Genomic DNA, 18,772 nt, shown 5'->3' on the forward strand with positions numbered 1-18,772 from the left:
ATTTGACAAGATTAAACCGTTTCTTTTGGTTTAATGTTTGAAATCTTGTGTAGCAAAAATACATCACCAAGCCTTATTTTGTATATTAAATTAAGTCATTTCACTGTTTAGTAGTAGCCTGAGAAGCAGCTTTTGGGAGCAACATTGCAAACACATATAATCACACATTTTGGCACTGATAACTGGCATCTGCCCACTTTTTAAAAGCATCTGTCAGTAAATGAATCATACAGTATTACAGGATTGAAGGAGTAAAAGCTCTTGCTATCTTTATAACGGATCTTTTCTTCAACATTTATATCTGCCAATATGTGGTCTGTGTCCTGCAGGAAAGGCTTCTCTTGACTTAAGTGGAAGTGAGAGACTACTCTTGCTTTCTAAAGTACGGACAAGCATCACGAGACCAGAGCTACATTTGAGTTTGATGGGATAACAGGCTCGTTAACGTGAGATAATAAAACCATAATCTGCAGCTAACGATGCCAATGACTTACAGTGATGAGGTCATTCTTGCTAATTTGGGTCAATGTGTGAGATGTTCTTATCTGCTTGAACAGTTTAATTGTGCAGAATATATATATAAAAAAAACAATAATTTACAATTAAATTATGAATAATAAAGGAAAGGTTAAGATGTGTCTTTACAGGGTTCTCTTCAACTTAAGCAAAAAAAAAAAAAAAAGTGTTCAAGTCAGAAATATAATATAATATAATATAATATAATATAATATAATATAATAATCTCAATTTATGTTTTCTTGTAAAAAAATTTTTTTTTCTTCTATTCCTCTATTTTTATTTTAAATATTTCTATTGTATGTGTTATTGCAATGTACCTGTTGTTTTCTTTGTCATTTGCACATTATGTTTTTCTGTTTTGACACACAGGCCAAATTCGGTTGAACCTTTATAGCATCAAATGAAGTGATTCTGATTTAGGTTTCTGCAGCGAGACACTAAACAATTCTGTGTAATGGCATTGTGGATCTTGTGTGTAGGAGATGCACAGCGTGCAGGTAAACACAGACAAACACCCACCCACACACACCATTTACACAAACACAAATATCCACTTGTGCACGCGCTGGCATTAATTTCACAGTACACAATGTGCCATTCAAGAAGCCATTGTTTCCACTCATTGATGCGAGCTGCAGGCAAATGGGGATTGTTTTAGTATATAATTTCTAAACAGACGATCATGCTCCTATCAGTCTCTCCATGTTGCGTGGCTGCAGATGCTAGGTGTCAACTAACACGCAACAGGAAGCGCAAACAGTACCTCCGTTATTTTGAGACTTATCTTGAGGTCCCCCTCCTCCACGTGTCAATCAACACTCCAATTACAAACTGCTCCGAATACCTCTCATCTGTCAGACATATCTGATTGGCTTATTTGCTTGGGTGCCTGGTTGTACTAAAGCTCAAAGAGCAACCCCTGACTGAATATCATGTCTAAAATTACACCTCCCTTAGCCTACGCACAACGGATGTCAAAGCTTTATTTTGTAAGCACACCCTGTTGGTGTTGCCATCCCAATTAAAAAGTTTCAAACATATGTGAAGTTCATTAAAGACAGTGGGCACATTATTATTGGTTTTGTGATGTCTACTACCCACATATTCTTTTTTGATCTAGAAGATTTTTATTTTTGTTATGATTTAGCTTCTTGTACAACTATTGCTTGATTAGGCTTCATTAAAGCTGTTATTCTTGTATTCCCAGGCTGTTAATTGAACATTCAAGCCATCACAGTCTTGAAGAGTGTAAATTTCAGGGTTACACAACGGAAGCTATGCTCATGCATCTCCAGTAGATTGTATTCACAAGGGCTAATCTGAGAAATTATTCCAGTGTGTGGCTTCTCCAATGTGTGATTTTATTGGAAACCACAATTTAACTTTTAATCACTAGGTGTTGTCTTGTGAGACATTAGCATCTCTGTACTTTATTTTTTCTGCTCTAAGGTTTAAAACTCCTGCTCCTGATAACGCCTGATGACATGTGGATAAAACCAGAAGACATTTTTGTTTGATCAAAAATTACAGTAAAACAGTAATATTGTGAAATATTATTACAATTTAAAATAACTGTTTTCTATTTGAATATATTCTAAAATATCATTTATTTTTATGATGGTCAAAGCTGAATTTTGAGCATCATTACTCCAGTCTTCAGTGTCACGCGATCCTTAAGAAATCATTCTGATATGATGATTTGGTTCTTAAGAAACATTTCTTATTATTATCCATTTTGAAAACAATTGTGCTGCTTAATTTGTATGTATGTATGTATTTATTTATTTATTCTTTCTTGTATTGAATGTTCACTGCATATACTGCATATGAATATGCTTTTTTTCTGTAACACAAAGAAAAAAAAATATGAAGGTTATTTTATATAATCAGTTCATAGTGGCAATGTACTGCATGCAAAGTTTAAAAAATTACATAAAAGCACCATAAAATGCAACACAGGAGACAATTTACTTCAATTCAGAAAGAAGTCTTCAATTTCAGTTTGTTCCTCACACAAAGGTATTGTTTTACTTCAGTAGAAGAATGAAATATATTTTATAGTACTTACAGTGCTTTTTATAATTTTTTATAGCTTCTGTGGTCACTATGTTGTTTGGAAAAGAGCTGTAGGATTTGTACAAAATATTGCATGAGAAAAATAACAGCATATGGCTTTGGAACAACATGAGGGTGAATAAATAATATTTTTTTTCTTTTATTCTTTGAATATTTCCCTTTAAATGTTCCGTACAATCAGATCGATCAGGATTGTGAACTTGGCAATGGTTGTTTACTGCTATTTCTGTTTAGAGATGTGACAGACGACCCTTACGCCATCTCTTCCAGAATAGAGATATTACCCATATTGAATTTGTGTCAGCCACAAGTGGCTTATTAACTGCGAATATCCATCAGTAAAGTCAATACAGCTGTGAATGTTTAATTAAATTTTTCAGCCAGAGAGAAATGTGATCTATAATTTCACACTAGCACAAATTAAGCCATTCATCCACGGTCAATGCGCCATGGTATGTTTCGTGTTGGGATTTCCTGCATATCAAAATCCATTTAGTTTTAAAAACCTTGTTTGAGCTACAGCTATGATTATGTTGAATGACTGCCTCTCCTCTGTTTCTTCCACAGTCGGTCTGTTCATGGAGTTTGATGTTCATCTCCCTGTGTAGCTTGCTCTGGGAGCGATGTCTCTGTTAGCTGAGCTGCTGCGTTTGTCGACCTTAGCCTTCGGAGAGAAATTGCAAATGCCAAGGAAATACTTCCTCATTAGTTTTACCCTTAGCCTACAGCCTTCACGGCGGGAGACATGATATAATCAGAGCTTGCACGAGGCTCGGCTGTCTAGCTTTTCTCTATATAGCCAAAGTCCACCATCAAAAGCAATTCCCCTTATTTATGGGGTTTTCACCAAGTGGTCCGCACAGAATCAAGAGGGGAGAATCCCTATTAAATTAGTTGACATGAGGGAATCCCATCTAATTTCAGTAAAACACTCTTTATAGCTCTAAAAACCACATGTAAATGGAGGCTCTTGTTGAATGAAAAGCCATAAATCCATATTCTATGTGCCTGACTGTAACTCACTACACTTGTGGTGTGAGAAGGCGGTTTACTATCCATCTCTATGCGTCAAATTCCATAATCAATGCCACGGCTTGTTGATTGTCCTGCCGGCACAGGCACAATGTGCATCTCATCCATCCTGATATCAAATATTGTTTATGTTATTGTTAGTTACAGAAATGACCACTCAGCTACATGTTACGTGAGCATTTTTCCCAAGCATTTTCAACGCAAATGCACATTATGTGCTTAATGGCCCCTGCAGACCAGGACAGCAGCCTTAAAGGAAAAATGCTGCATGATGCAGTATTGTATTTTAAGGCTTTTCTTTGTATTCATCTAAACGTTATCCTATGCACTCTCAGCAGAACTCGTTGTTTTCATTTTCCATGTAAAGAATCCATCGATACAATATTATTTTAAAATCACATCGCCATGTACTGTGTAGCTATTTCCTCTGCTTACACCATGGACGCTTTCCTGCATTGATTCTGAATGAGAGGGTTAAGAATATCCCCCCCTTTCCTGGCCCATTAAATTCCCTTAATATGTCTGCATGACAGTGGTGCATATTTGACTATTATAGCTTATAATTCAAACTTTTGCATTAGTGTTATGTTCCCCCATAGATCCGTGGGAGGTCGTCGCCGAGCTGCATGAGAGATATACTGTATATTTTCTCTGCTTTCTCAGAAACCCCATTCCCACAGAGCATAAAGTAAAACTCAGTGACAGGCAGTGCGATTAAAAAAACATCTGCACGCTGTCATTCAGTCCTATATTAAAGTTTTATAGAAAGTAAAACTAAAGTGTCAAAGTACATATTCTGAACACTGCCAAAGTTTTTGTATGGAAAAACTCAGAGTGATATAATGAAACTTTGGAGCTGGGAATTTCATGAAAAATGGTTCACGTGCAACATGACATACTGTAGTATTTCCTTAGTTTAGATTAAAGGAATATGAGGTTGTTTGACTGTTGCACAATGTTCATGTGGATTTTTGTAGATGTTTTATGTTTTGTGGCACTGCTTTATTGCACTTGTGTTATATGTTTCAACTTTGTATGAGATGAACCTTTGGTGGCCATAAACATTTCATGTGTATAGATATTAACCTTGTACAAATGATCTCTGAGATATGTTTTCAAAATATACCATGCTGTTTCATTTTTAGGCTTTATGCCTCCTTTAATATTTTTATTCTGAAAAAAATCTCTTTGTTTGACGGGCAGATTGTTTATGTAACCAGTTTTGATGCATATAAACCTTATAATTTACAAACACAAAATTTGGCTTTGTAAAGTCCAATGCCTTATGTGATTATGTTTATTTTTCCTTCACAGAACGGATCGATGGTCTGACAGTATTAACCTTATAAATGGTGTTATCATTGGACCTGCTGTGTGTAGACAAGCTGAACAGTTTTTTTTTCATGTTTTTAGAGAAGATAGTTGCACAGTCCTATAAGGTTTGTAGTATCAGTCAATAGATGGAATCAATACATTAATCAAGATTAAGAAAGCTAATATTTACGCAAGTTTGAACTTAGGTGCATTTTGTATTACCCTTTATGCTCCACATTGCAGAAAATGCTGCTTCCTTTATTATTTTTATTCATGCAGAAATGACAATCAGTAGGTTATTTTATTTAGAATCATTGGGAAAAGCCTCTTAATGGTTAAAAAAAAAAAAACCTTCTTATTCCCATTATAAATAATGTGTGTTACAAATTTGATCTGTTTGGAGACTGAAAGTTTTCTACACAGCAAAACTCCATTTTTAAGTGTCATCATTTGTTGAGTAGTCTGATTTGCTGGTGTCCATTTACAGCCTTGCTGTAGAGGAATGATATTTGTAGGAATGCAGTATTGTTTCCTGAAACATTCTTAGTCCATTGAAAGCATGCACAGGAGGAAAAAATGCAGTGATGCAAACCTCAAGGTCAGTTATACTGCTTACTAGCCATTGCCAGGCATATGACCACTCGGGTTTGTGGCGTTTGGAAGAGTTTTTGCCTGAGCTGGCTGACTAGAAGGTATGATCCCGAGGAAATGAATTTTAAAAGACGTCCATTCACCCAGAGTCATTTGCAGGACTTGCCTGCGGTCTTTGGGGTCGCTGAAGAGAATCGTTCTGCCATCTATGCAATTTTCCCTTACTGTTTCGAGATATTTCTCTGGGAATCTCAGGTTTGACAGCTAAAAAGAAAGAAATGTACATACAGTATTTCAAAATGCACATATAGGTACATACAATTTGTAAAACTGTAAAATAAATATCCAGCATACTGTATGTGATCAAACGTTTAAGTTTTTTTGTTTTTAAATGAAATTAATATTTTGATTCAGCAAGGATGCATTAAATCTATCATGTGACCGTAAAGACATTTATAATGTTACAAAAGATTTCTGTTTCAAATAGATGAACTTTTATTCATCCTGGAAAACTATTGAATGGTGGTTGTATAAATAAATAAAAACAAACACACACACACACACACACACACACACACACATTACCGTGTAAATATTGATATGTTGAAACTAACTGCAACTTTGACTTTTTTTCTTAAAAAAGATTACAAACCTCTTGACAAATATCTTCTGTTTTCATGTTCATTACAGTTCGTGATGAGAGGGACTGGGAAGCATTTCTCCCTGCTCTCTTGAGTCTGTGGCTCCCACGGATCCTGGACAGCTCTTTCTTGATGGAGTAGTTTAAGTTCACTGTGCAAAGCTTAAACTTCTCCAGATCCTCTACAGTGAATTTGAAGTGGTTCTTTAGGAAAATCTCGAACAGCTCAGGGTCCCCGTCTCTCTCCAGAAAGTTCTTCACTGCATATCCAATGATGCAGAGCTCCAGACTGTTATAATTGAACACATCCCATAATTTCTTGGTGTTATCAACAGCACAAATTGATCCATCTATCTCGTCACTCTGTTGGTCATCTTCAACACATTGAAGAATCCAACTTAATCTGCAAGGCCAGCGGTCCACCAAAACCACCCACGCAGCAATTTTCTCTGGAGGTGGAGGCTTCAATTTTCGGGTCTCCATAATCATAATAGTTACTCGAATGGAGTTAATTACTCGTCTCATTGACATGGTGTCTCCGGATATGTAAGCTGGAAGTTTGCTTTTATCTCTTGAGGTAATATGGAAAAATGCAGACTCTTATCCACTTCTTCAAGATTAATTTCTGCTGTAGCAAAGGTTTCAACATTTCCTTTTTTTGCAATCAAAGGGGATGGCTTGTTCTTCTTCAGCCTCACTGTACTTTACAGAATACTCATCTTCAACAGAGAATGATGTCCCGGGATCTCCTAAAGCAGATGTTCCAGTCTCTTCAAGAGGAATATTTTCAGAGATCTCAGACTGACCACGGACAATGTTTTCAAAAACACTGGACTTTGAGGCATTAGATAGTGGAGGCATGGTGAAGGGCAGTGTGATTATACGATCTAGAAAGTCATACGCAGAATCTCTTTTGCTTAGACAGTCTTCTGCCTGTTGAACCTGTCTAACCAGGACTTCTGGATCTACAGCAAGAACAGAAATAAAGGGACTCTCTTCATCAGATAGGAGAATGTTGATAGCATCCAAAACACCTACGATTTTCTTCGGTGTGCAACGATCCAAGTTGGTGATCTCCAACACCACCCTGATCCTCCTCCTTTCAAAGATCTCCATGAAGTGAATGAAGCAGCACAGCAGTCTCATCTCCAACCGAACTTCATGCATTAGTCCCAGCTGCTGACTTACCTTCTTGTTGTCCAGCCCTTGTCTAATTTTGAGGTCTTGGTTGAAGAAAAGGTTCTTCAACAACAATAATATGAATCATAGAGCTCCGACCGCAGGAACACCAAGTACAGCGATGGCAAAACCTTCCAGTGCACCATAACCAATGGACTCCTCAACCTTTTCTCCTTCTAAGTGTTCCTTCAGATGAGGAAATCCAAACATGATGAGAGGAACCAGAATAAGGATTGAACCAATGCATCCTATAAGTATTAGTGCCCAAATGGGGATGCAGCCCAACTTTTTGGACCTCCAGTTCTTTGGAATATCCTCAATCTTCTTCTTCCCTGCATCTTTCTCTTCGTCATGTTGGACGATTCAGAAGAGGCCCAGCTGGAATTTACCAAAGCTGTCCTGAATAGCCTTGCTCAACTGCATTACCAGTCCCGCCCAGAGAAAGTCGCTGCCTGCAAAATGCCATGCGCTGAACCTCACAAACATATAACGAATGTTCTTCATGTTCTGATTCTGCTCCGTCCACACAGGCCGATAGAAGAGGAGCCGCAAGATCAGAGAAAGCATGTCAGAAATAGAGGGAGTAATTGAGCAAGGCTTTGGTTCCTTAGTGTACTTATCTTCTCTTATTTTTGGCCTCTTGATTCATATGAACTTAAAAAATAGGAGACAAAGTAGAAGAAACGTCAAAATCTCCAGGACTTTTGGAGGACATCTGGGAGGGTCGATCATTTAAAATTGTTTGACAAGTGTGCGCACTTACCCTCAATGTTCTTGAGGACCATGTTGATCCTGTTGTGACATTCTGAATACAAACTCACTGTCACAGGAGAAGAGACCTTCGTGAGGGTTTTTGATAATGCATAAGCATACACATTATCCGAAGGGATACTGTCACTGGAAACGAAACAGTTAAAAGCTGTCATATTTTCAATTGTATATTTTTCAGTAACTCTCAATTTGAGGTTTCATAACACATATTCATGTTATCTTCACTGAAACACAATGATTTATGCCTTTACGAACCACAAGGAATAATTATTCCCTTATAACCTATTTTTGGCCAGTGTTTGTTTTCAGGGTGAAGTCTACCTATTCATTTATTTGTTTTCAATCATGAGCAACACGATGATGTTGATGTGGCTGAAACAGGTCACATAAATGTAGATCAGACAAACGACTAAATACAGTGCAATAAATGTGCAGAAGACAATTTTTCTTGGGTTTATCTGAAAGGGCAAAGTCCCTGTTTCATTCAAACAAAGAATGAATAATGGATTCAACGTTAATAATAGGTGGAGGACTCTCAGATAGTGCTGTAAAACTGAATGTAAAGGATTTAGTCATTTTTTTATGCCACTAGCATATTTTTCTTTCTTTCTCTCTATTTTTTTCCCTGGCCTTTTTTGTTTATGAACTTATTGAACTCAAGAATTTTCAAGTATACGTGAGTTTTGAGTTTGTAGTTCCTTTCGTATTGTGTGTACCATACACTTTTCGATTGCCATCAGTCCTCTATTTACGAAACACAAAACTGGGTTTCGTTCACCACTCTTCCTGAAAATGAAACCAAAATGCAAGCAATTAAAAAATGTTTTCCAATACATACTGTACATGTTGATATGCATGAACGCTAATTTATTATAGCTGAATTTATGAAACAAATACTATGAAGCAATACATTTCTTCTTCCAATTCAGCTCTAGGCATGCGGTGTCAATTTAGTATGTGATTACCAAAAATGAAAAGCATACCAAAAAATATGGCAAATGCATACCAATGCACATGCTGACAGCAACATATTAAATTAGAATGTACATAAAATATACCTCTATATCAGTTTGTGTTGCACTTTTGAAATTAAGCCACCACACAAATCTCTTTGAATTCCTCACTATGAAAAATATGATAATGAGGAATAGAATGTCTCACCTTCTCCAAGCAGAATTAGCAAGCAATCCTTCAGGCACAGTTTACAGCACAATTGCTAGTACACTAGTATCCATTCTCCATTTTCAGAGATATTCCATGTAGACAGAAGAAAACTGCTTTTGCTTTACCAGATGTAGTATAGAAGAGAGAGTTTGCTGGTGTGTAAACATTTAATGGGGAGTTGTAGATGAACTTTGAGCTAGACCTTAACCTGATTTTTATGTATTTATTGCAACATTTATTAGTGATCCAGTCATGCAAGTTTACTTATTAAGTAAATAAAATAAATAAATAAAGTGGATCACTATTGTGGCTGTCATGATCCCAGTCTGTGTTCCCCTGTTTCTGATTCTGTTCCTATTGTTTTTTTTTTCAGTTCCTGTTTCCCTGTCTGCCTTTCTGGCTTGTTTATTTTATTTATTGACATTTGAAATATGCTTAAATGTATACTTGCTCGAACATGGATTCTATACTTTCATAATGAATGCTACTCTTGTTTAGCAGGCTTCAGAAAGGATGGAAGCCAGAGTTTGGAGCCAGTTGATGGAACTATCGCTTGCCACTGTGTCTTACATATGTTGATCATGTACTTTTGTACATGTACTGTATACAGATTTATGTGCCTTGCAAACTTGAACATTTTGTGACATTTTGTTTGAAATCTGGTTCTTAGCTTCTTGTTGGCTAACATAGATGAAGTTTTATTGCAATTGCAGGAATTACTTGAGTCTTTATAATAGTATCCGAGCTGTTTTCCATTCTCCACCATTTCTGAAGGATTTGATGAGTAAAGCTATTCAATTGCAGTGTAAGTTTATTATTTTGTCAGGTTACTTAAGTAACTTAACAGTTTATGCTTGATCAAGCTTCCGAATAAACACGATTTTAAAAGTCAAAAGAACATCAAAACCACCCCTCATCTTACAGTTCAGAATATTCACGCTTGCTCACGTATAAATCTTATGTATGAAATTGATGTGATACAGTCATGTGCTATAATATAATAAATATTCAAAATATACACATATTGACATACAAAAATCAACCATAATAACTAGAAATCTGTATGATTTCCATCTATTGCACCATTTCTTAGTAAAGTGAACTTGACAGGCGTTGGGACCACTGGTTGACAGGGCATGTCTTTTTTTGTTTTGATGCAACTTAAATCTTGAACTAAGTGGTCTGATCTGGCCCAGCTATGGTAAACCGGAATCTGGCATTACCTAAAAACTAAAAGACGATTGTGATCTGCACTAGGCTCTGATAAAGCACGCCAGTGTAGATTCTCAGTGTAGAGATTTCAGAGTCATTACCACATGTTGTCTGGGAGCTCTCCCCAAAAAAAATAGATAAAAAATTTGAGTATGAGTATTGTATTAAGATTACAGTTTGATGTATGTTAATCAATGTATGATTTCAACAATTGCAATGTTATTTTGTTATAAGTCTACAATTGCATTTGCTTCTGTGTATTGTATTTCCTGCAGCATGATGCAATAGAGCAGCATAGAATATAATACAACAATACGCTGTGTTTCTACGAAGGAACATTTTTTTCTGAATTTTTCCTTGAAGGAGCATCTGTCTGTCACAGTACAGAAGGAGACCAAGGACGGAGAGGTAAGGTAAACTGGGATCTTTATTAACAGGGGCTGAGAGAGAGAGAGAGAGAGAGAGAGAGAGAGAGGGGGAGAGCAAACGGGTTAGAGCAACAGTCTATGGAATGGAAGGGATCTAGCTCACGTGATGACGGGTTCCTTTTAGGATCGGGCTGTAGAGGATGGCACAGAGACAGGTAGGTATCAGGATGGAGTCCGGGTTAGTGAGTCAGGTAAGGAGTAGCGTAGTGAACTCAAGACCAGACGAAGTATGACTGCAGTGACTGAGTATTTGAGCTAGTGTTGATGAGGTGGTGACAGGTGCGGCTGATTAGTACTCCGGTGATTGTGAACGGGTGTGTGAGGTGATTGGGCCTGACGAGGCTGGACTATCCCTGACAGTCCACAGAGGTGTGACAGATCGCCCCCTCCCGAAGGCGCCCTCGCGCCGTGGAGACAGAGGGAGGCGACGAAGGAGGGAGGAGCCACCTGGGCTAAACTGAGGATTCCGAGATCTCTCCTCCTCGTTTTGACCCTGAATACCCTCCATATTCTGGCCCTTATGTCCCGCCATAGTCAGCTCACCCTCAGCCATGATGCAGGGGGCGGAGCTCCTCTCTGCGCTCACACCGTCCACGGCTTGCTCCCTCGTTGTGGGCACTGTCACCGGCTCTCGCACCTGGTCTGATGGGTTGGGCTCAACATCCGAGGCGATCCTCCGCTCAGTCGCTTGGCTTCGCTCTGGCTCGCGGATCGCGGGATGAGGTGGTGACAGGTGCGGCTGATTAGTACTCCGGTGATTGTGAACGGGTGTGTGAGGTGATTGGGCCTGACGAGGCTGGACTATCCCTGACAGTCCACAGGGGTGTGACACTGTCATAGTTGTCTGGGATACAAACAGATCAGAAAAATAAAGCTAAGCACAAACTAAACAAGTTATAGCAAAATAGCACAACATAAAGGAAAAAAGTGTTCAATGTTCAGTGACAGCTCTGTGCCATTTTAAAATAAATAACACAATACTACAGTATTACATGACAGGCAATACATTCTCAATTCACAATACCACCTTGCTGGCTGAGCCAAAATCATGGGGACATTTTAAGGTATTACCATTTTGAAAGCCCTAGTTGCATTTTGTTGGAAGACCCTGTTTAAAAATGCCTCAAGCTAATTCACTGCAGCTTTATTCAGCATGAATTTTATATTGAAAATGCATGAATGACTGTTACTTTGTCAGGAGCTAATAACAGTTGGTTGTGCTTTCATGACTCTTTCAAAGTCTTTTTTTTTATTTCATTGGAGGTGCTGGATTTCCCTTTGTGGAGAGTGTAGGAGTCTGTACATCTCTGTAAATAGATTTCCCAAATTAGATTCCCTGGGCTAAATTAAGTGTGATAATTGGAAGTACAGCTCTCCCAAATGTTTCCCTTAGGATTAATTACAACTGCAGGGGCAATCTATCCTGCTTGCTTTTTGCTGCGTAAGATACAGAGGATGTTCCCTGAATGGGTCATTGTGTTTTCTCGTACACATTACAGGAGCAGTGGTCTTCTGTGCATGCCAACCACAGACTTGTGTTTGGATTAACATCATTCTTCGAAAAAAACTGTATGAATAAAGAATCACATGAATGAATGATTGAAGAAAAAACAGCTTGAGTCCAAAATCTGGAGCACATTATTATTCATCAAACAAAGTCATACCAGAGACGTGCTGTTCATTTTGGACTTTTGTTTAAAAAAGGTCTCTTTACACGCTTTAGGTTTTAATCATAGGTTTACCACAATCTAGATCACTCTGAAATAAGCCCATCCATCATCTGAGACAATCAGATTGCTGTTTCCATCATAGCTTAGCTCCGTAATTGCCACAATATTACAAAATTAAGGCTTTATTCTGCTTCGTTCTGCCTCGTGACTCTCAATTATAGCCTGAAATGAGACATTATAACTTTAATAATGTGTTTATTCTTTTCTTGAATGATTCTTCTCTTGGTTTCCACACTTTTAGGGTGGTACACTTTCAGAATTGCAAAATGTTGCATGCCAAAGTGGGATAAATGTGTTCAGAACAGAAGGCTGTCTGGATGGATGTGATGTATGGACAGGCGCTACTGCTTCCAGTGGTCAAACTTGAATTTTCATCTTTTTCTTCACTGCACTGGTGCAATTGAGAAAGTGGGATGTTTAATGAGACCTTAAAAGTACAGTAAGAATTCCACTTCCAGCATATAGGTATTATCTGAATATAGACAGGGTGGCCACAGGTCCTTTTAAAATGTTTTAAGTAAAGCTTTCCTAATAAACTGCCTTAAATTGTTTTAAATTCAGATTTGGAGGGTCTTAAATATTTTTGGTTACATTACCACAAAAATTACAATCATTCGACAGATTTAAGATTTAAGCCTACTGTGTCATAGTGGTCGACCGGCCATAAATTGGAATCGTAAATTGTTTGCTTGAAACACACGATCGGCTTTTAATTTTATTTCGGCTTATTTCTATTCCGGAACCGCACACAAACCGTATTGCAATCATTTCCCAAAATGTAATTTGTGTGGAAATATTACTAAAGGTCCTTGCACACCAAGTCCGCAATTTTTGTATGCGTTTTTCGTATTCGTCACCCAAACCTTGCACACAGTCAGATGTGTCAAAACACCTCTCAAAATGTTTGCTACGGATGCGAAAAATGCAGAAAATCGAACCAATCCTCTTTTTTATGATGGACGAAAGTTTTGGAGGCAGCGTGTAAATGTGATTGACACAACGTGAGGTCGTATTGATTTTTTAACGTGCGAAAATTTCGGACTCAGTCTGCAAGGATCTTAAGTGTGTAAACGGCCGGTAACAGAGAACAGAGACACTGAAGACGAACACAAAGAGGAGAAAATACTGTAGCAGGCAGAGCAAGATCACTGTTATTGATGATAATGGCGAAATATAGGAAGAAAAAAAACAAAACAATATATATATATATATATATTTTTTTTTTTTTGGTTTATATGAATGTATCTCTGAAAGGAACTGACTGTCTTCAGAAAAGTTTAGATGGCATTTTCTTTCTCTCTTGCCTCTGCAGAGCTGCTTTGTTTACAGCTGTAACCAAGGAAACACTATATTGCAGCTACTCCTTAAGCGCCATCTGCTGTCAGAGAGTGAATTAGCTTTTTCTTTAAGTTGGTCTGCTGTTTTTGTTTTGTGCAGGTGTCTTACAGTATGCAGCATAATTTCGTATTTAAAGTCAGACCATTCTGTTTTTTTGCCTTAAAGGGGTCATATGATGCGATTTCACTTTTTCCTTTCTCTTTGGAGTGTTACAAGCTCTTGGTGCATAAAGAAGATCTGTAAAGTTGCAAAGACTAAAGTCTCAAATCCAAAGAGATATTCTTTATAAAAGTTAAGAGTTAACCACGCCTACCTAAAACGGCTCGTGCTAACACGCCCCCACATATCTACGTCACTATGTGGGAAGATTTGCATAACGTCACCCAAATGTTCACGCAAAGAAAGAAGGCCATTATGTCCCCACTGGATGCAACAAATGCCTCGTTTGTAAGGGGTTTCCATGTTTTTTGTTCCGTCGCTCCGGCCGGGACACGGCATCAACAGTATGGTGAGGGGCATAACATTTCCGTCACATGCTTGAGGTATTCAGCCAATCACAACGCACTGGATAGCTGGCAAATCAGAGCACACCTCGCTTTTCAGACCGATGAGCTTTGTAAAAATCGACGCGTTTCAAAAAGGCGGGGCATAGAGGAGAAACAATAATGTACAGTATGTGGAAAATAATGTGTTTTTTTTTACTTTAAACCGCATAAACACATTTCATTACACCAAATACACAAAATAATGTTCTTTTTAGCAGCATCATATGACCCCTTTAAAGGAACACTCCTTTTTGAAAATAGGCTCATTTTCCAACTCCCCTAGAGTTGATTAGACCGTTAGCATCTGGCTCAAAAATGACCAAAGAGTTTTGATATTTTTTCTATTTAAAACTTGACTCTTCTGTAGTTACATCGTGTACTAAGACCGACGGAAAATGAAAAGTTGCGATTTTCTTGGCCGATATGGCTAGGAACTATACTCTCATGCCGGCGTAATAATCAAGGAATGAGAGTACAGGAACACACACACACACACACACACACACACACACACACATATATATATATATATACATATATATAATTTGACGTTTTAAGCTGTGTTTCTGCTTTTTTATTTTTTTATTTTTTTGTGATGATAGGTGCTGACAGAATCTGTGTTTCTGGATTTTCTGCACTAATTTTGGAGTCAAATCCGTGGAATTCTGTCACATGGATTTTAAACATGGTGAAACGTGTTAAACCTATCTGAGACTGAGAGCAGCCTACTACATTCTTATCACTTACTGAAAGGATTACAAAACTAGCTGAAGGCACCATCTTTAAAGGCATCCATGAGAGAACTACTGACAAAAAAAAATACAAATTAATAGCCTACCTCTCAAAATGCCTCGACTAAAGAACAGAAAAGTCTTTTGTTAATGTCATGCTGCCCCATTATGAAGACTGTATTAGTGATTTAAAATCTGAACTTTCTCTTGGACAATACATCCTCTACACAATACTGCCCTCATCTGTATGCACCGTGAAATCAGATTTCTGAGGAACATTTATATTTGTATTGACCGTTTTCACACTTTTAAATGTCCCCAAAATCTGTCACAAAGACATGGTATGAAAGAGTCAGAATTTTAATTTGTGTTCAGAAAATAAAGAACAGGAAATCGATTAGAATTATAACCCAGTAGCGTCAAAAGAATTGTATAGGCCTATTAATGACCATGTATTAATCTTGGTTCTCTACTTTTCAAAAGAAAAGAAGAATGTGGTTAAGAATATGTCCCCATCGTGTATGCAGTGTGAATAAATGCTATAGCTTAACATCTGCTTAATTCACTGAAAACCGTGTGTAAAATTTGATTTGCATAATTAAAAGCTGGAACTGTCAGTCAGTGAGCAGTTTATAATCATGCTTGTGACACGTTGATGAGATTTTCGCTTAGGCCGACTAATTTTGAATATTAATTAAATGAGCAACGCTGAGTTCATGTTGACAACTAATGTTCAGCCCATGCAGTTTCAAGCAGCTCGTGAGGGTGGGAACTGAATGTGTTGATGGAATTACGCTCCCTTGAGCCTGAACGTTCAAGTGATGTCCGTTCTGATGCTGGTCGACTTCCTGGCGGCGGCATGGTATGTGACTGATAGCATTTTCATGAAGGAAGCCTTAATTAAAGTTTCTGAATGTTAAATGAACATCGAAGGGGACAAACGCTGAAGTGTGATAAACAGTGCTCAATAAGTTTGTTTTTTTTATGTTTATTGAGCAAGGATGCATTGAATTGAATAAAAGTGACAGTAAATACATGTGGACTGTTGCAAAAGATTTGCATTTCAATCCTAAAAACAGTAGGCTATCATCAAAATTTCACAAAAAAAAAATCCTGAAAATTCAGCTTTGCAAAGAATACATTTAATTTTAAAACAATATATATATTTAAAATGTGGTAATATTTCACATTATTTAAATATGAATTTATTTTAATATTTTAAAAATGTTTACTGTATTCAATATTTTACTGTATTTTCAGCCTTGATGAGCATGAGTATTATTTTAAAAACATTAAATCATCTTATCATCCTCAAACTTTTAAACAGTAGTATATCTCAGTTACTTAAATTCAGTGCTTTAAGTGTGAAAAGTTCTAAAATCATGCATTTGAGTTATTACAGTATTTAAAATTTCAGTAGTATTGTGAAGCATCTAATGACATTTTAATTGCATTCATTTATTTAATTCTGATTAACCTAAAGCTAATTACTTTTGTTTTTATTGTAATGCAATTCCTCGCTACAACAAATGCAGCTTTGTATGGATGCAGCATTGTTCCCTGGAACACTGCCTGGAGAAAAACACACCGCAGGTCAGTTATGTTGTTTACGAACCACGGCCAGGCGAGCATATAACCACTCCAGGCACGCGGCTTTTGGAACCAGTGCTGCTGGACCTGGTCAGCTGTGAGGCAGGAAATGAATTTTAAAAGTCGCCCAAGAGTCATTTGAAGGACTGTTATATTCGCCTTCACTGTTTTGGCATATTCCTCCAGGAAGCCAAGTCGAGACAAAAAAAAAATTAAAAATTAAACATGCATTTTTCATGCATACAGTTGTTTTAAGGCATTTCTCTCAGCAGCTTCCCAGGATTCTGGTCTTTTTTTTTTTTTTTTTTTTTGAGTAGTCTAAGTTGACTGAACAATGCCTTACTGTTTCCACTTTTCCTACAGTGAATGTGAACTATTTCCAGCATGCAGCAACATCTTCATCAGCAAGTTTTCAACATCACCCCACTTCACTATAAATATAATTACAGGCAAAATAACTAGACTAATTAATAATTAAAATAATGTAAATATCAAAACAATCACTTTATTCCACTAAAATACAGCAGAGCATTGCACTCCATTTTAAGTTCAGATGTTGTCCTTACATTATCACCATTACCGTTATAACATCATATTTTATCAGTTGGATCATGACCAAAAGCCTTCAGGTCAGATTCACAGACTCATTTGGTAACACACTGGTTATGTTATGTTCCAAAAGTTCACCTAAAAATGAAAATTTGCTGAAAATGTACTCACCCTCAGGCTGTGCAGCTTTTCACAAGACATGTAATTGATGGACTGGAGTGGTATGGATTACTTGTGGATTATTGTGATGTTTTTATCAGCTGTTTGGACTCTCATTCTGACGGCATCCATTCACTGCAGAGGATCCACTGGTGAGCAACTGATGCCATATTTCTCCATATCTGTTCAGATGATAATACAAACTCATCTACATCACTGAATTTTCAGTTCATTTTCATTTTGTTTGGTGAACTATTCCTTTAAATCTGCAAGCATGAATGTTACACTGTTAAATTGCATTTATTTATTCCTGTTTATTATTTTATATTACTATTATTCAGTTTATACTTGAATGTGTCATCATTCTCTGAACTGATATCTTGCACAAGTTTGAAAGCCACTAAGCAAGTCCAAGTTGGTGATCTCTAAATCCTGTTCTTCTTTCTCTCCAAGATCTTCATGAAGTGACAGGAACAGCACAGTAGTCGCATCTCCTTCTGAAACATATGCATTAGTTCCAGTGGCTGACTGACTTTAAGGTGAGGTTCTCCACCAACATTCCAGCAAAATTCCTACTATAAAGAAAAGGTACCCCCCCCCCCTCCCCATAATGCCTAAATATTGTGAGTGGAAATAGAATGAGGAACAAACCACTTAAATATGAACAGTTTTATATTAAAGAAAAAATTTTATGCTTTACCAACTTCCCTTAAAAAACTAAACAAAAGCGTGTGCACATTAGGATGCACGTCCCTGCACATGCTCAAATTGGCTCTGCACAACGTAATAATCCCATGTTTGCTACAGGCTGTTCTGGCTGTTTAATTCACAAGAAATCCAAGAGCAGCATGGAATAAAGACAGCATTAGTGCAATTTAACCACTGGCTGCACAGCCTTATTCAGTGCTGCTATTATACTACATTTACATTTGGTAAATTTGTTTACAATTTAGTGTAAAATGTGATTAAAGCAATTAACTTACAATTCACTGCTGAGTTCATGCTGCAACAATTATGTGGAATTCAGTAAATATGGACTCAACTGGTCTGTGAAGGATTTGGGACTTTTTTGTGTTGTTGTGATGCCATCAATCAATCAATCTGTGCTTTGTCATGTAATTTTTCTGTGGCTCTGTGGTATTAGTCACAAGGCTTTTTTTTTTTTTTTTTTTAAATAAAAACCTTGACCACTTGCCCCATAGAA

At 37.3% G+C, this 18,772-nt stretch overlaps 1 pseudogene; it reads right to left on the bottom strand.

Annotated features, from left to right (window-relative positions):
• Window positions 1-5,270: 5,270 nt before the first annotated feature.
• On the bottom strand, window positions 5,271-8,136 carry LOC107715781 (NTPase KAP family P-loop domain-containing protein 1-like; annotated as a pseudogene).
• Window positions 8,137-18,772: the final 10,636 nt, after the last annotated feature.

This window comes from Sinocyclocheilus rhinocerous, unplaced genomic scaffold, assembly GCF_001515625.1.
Source record: "Sinocyclocheilus rhinocerous isolate Xijiao unplaced genomic scaffold, SAMN03320098_v1.1 scaffold899, whole genome shotgun sequence".
NCBI classification, from domain to species: domain Eukaryota; kingdom Metazoa; phylum Chordata; class Actinopteri; order Cypriniformes; family Cyprinidae; genus Sinocyclocheilus; species Sinocyclocheilus rhinocerous.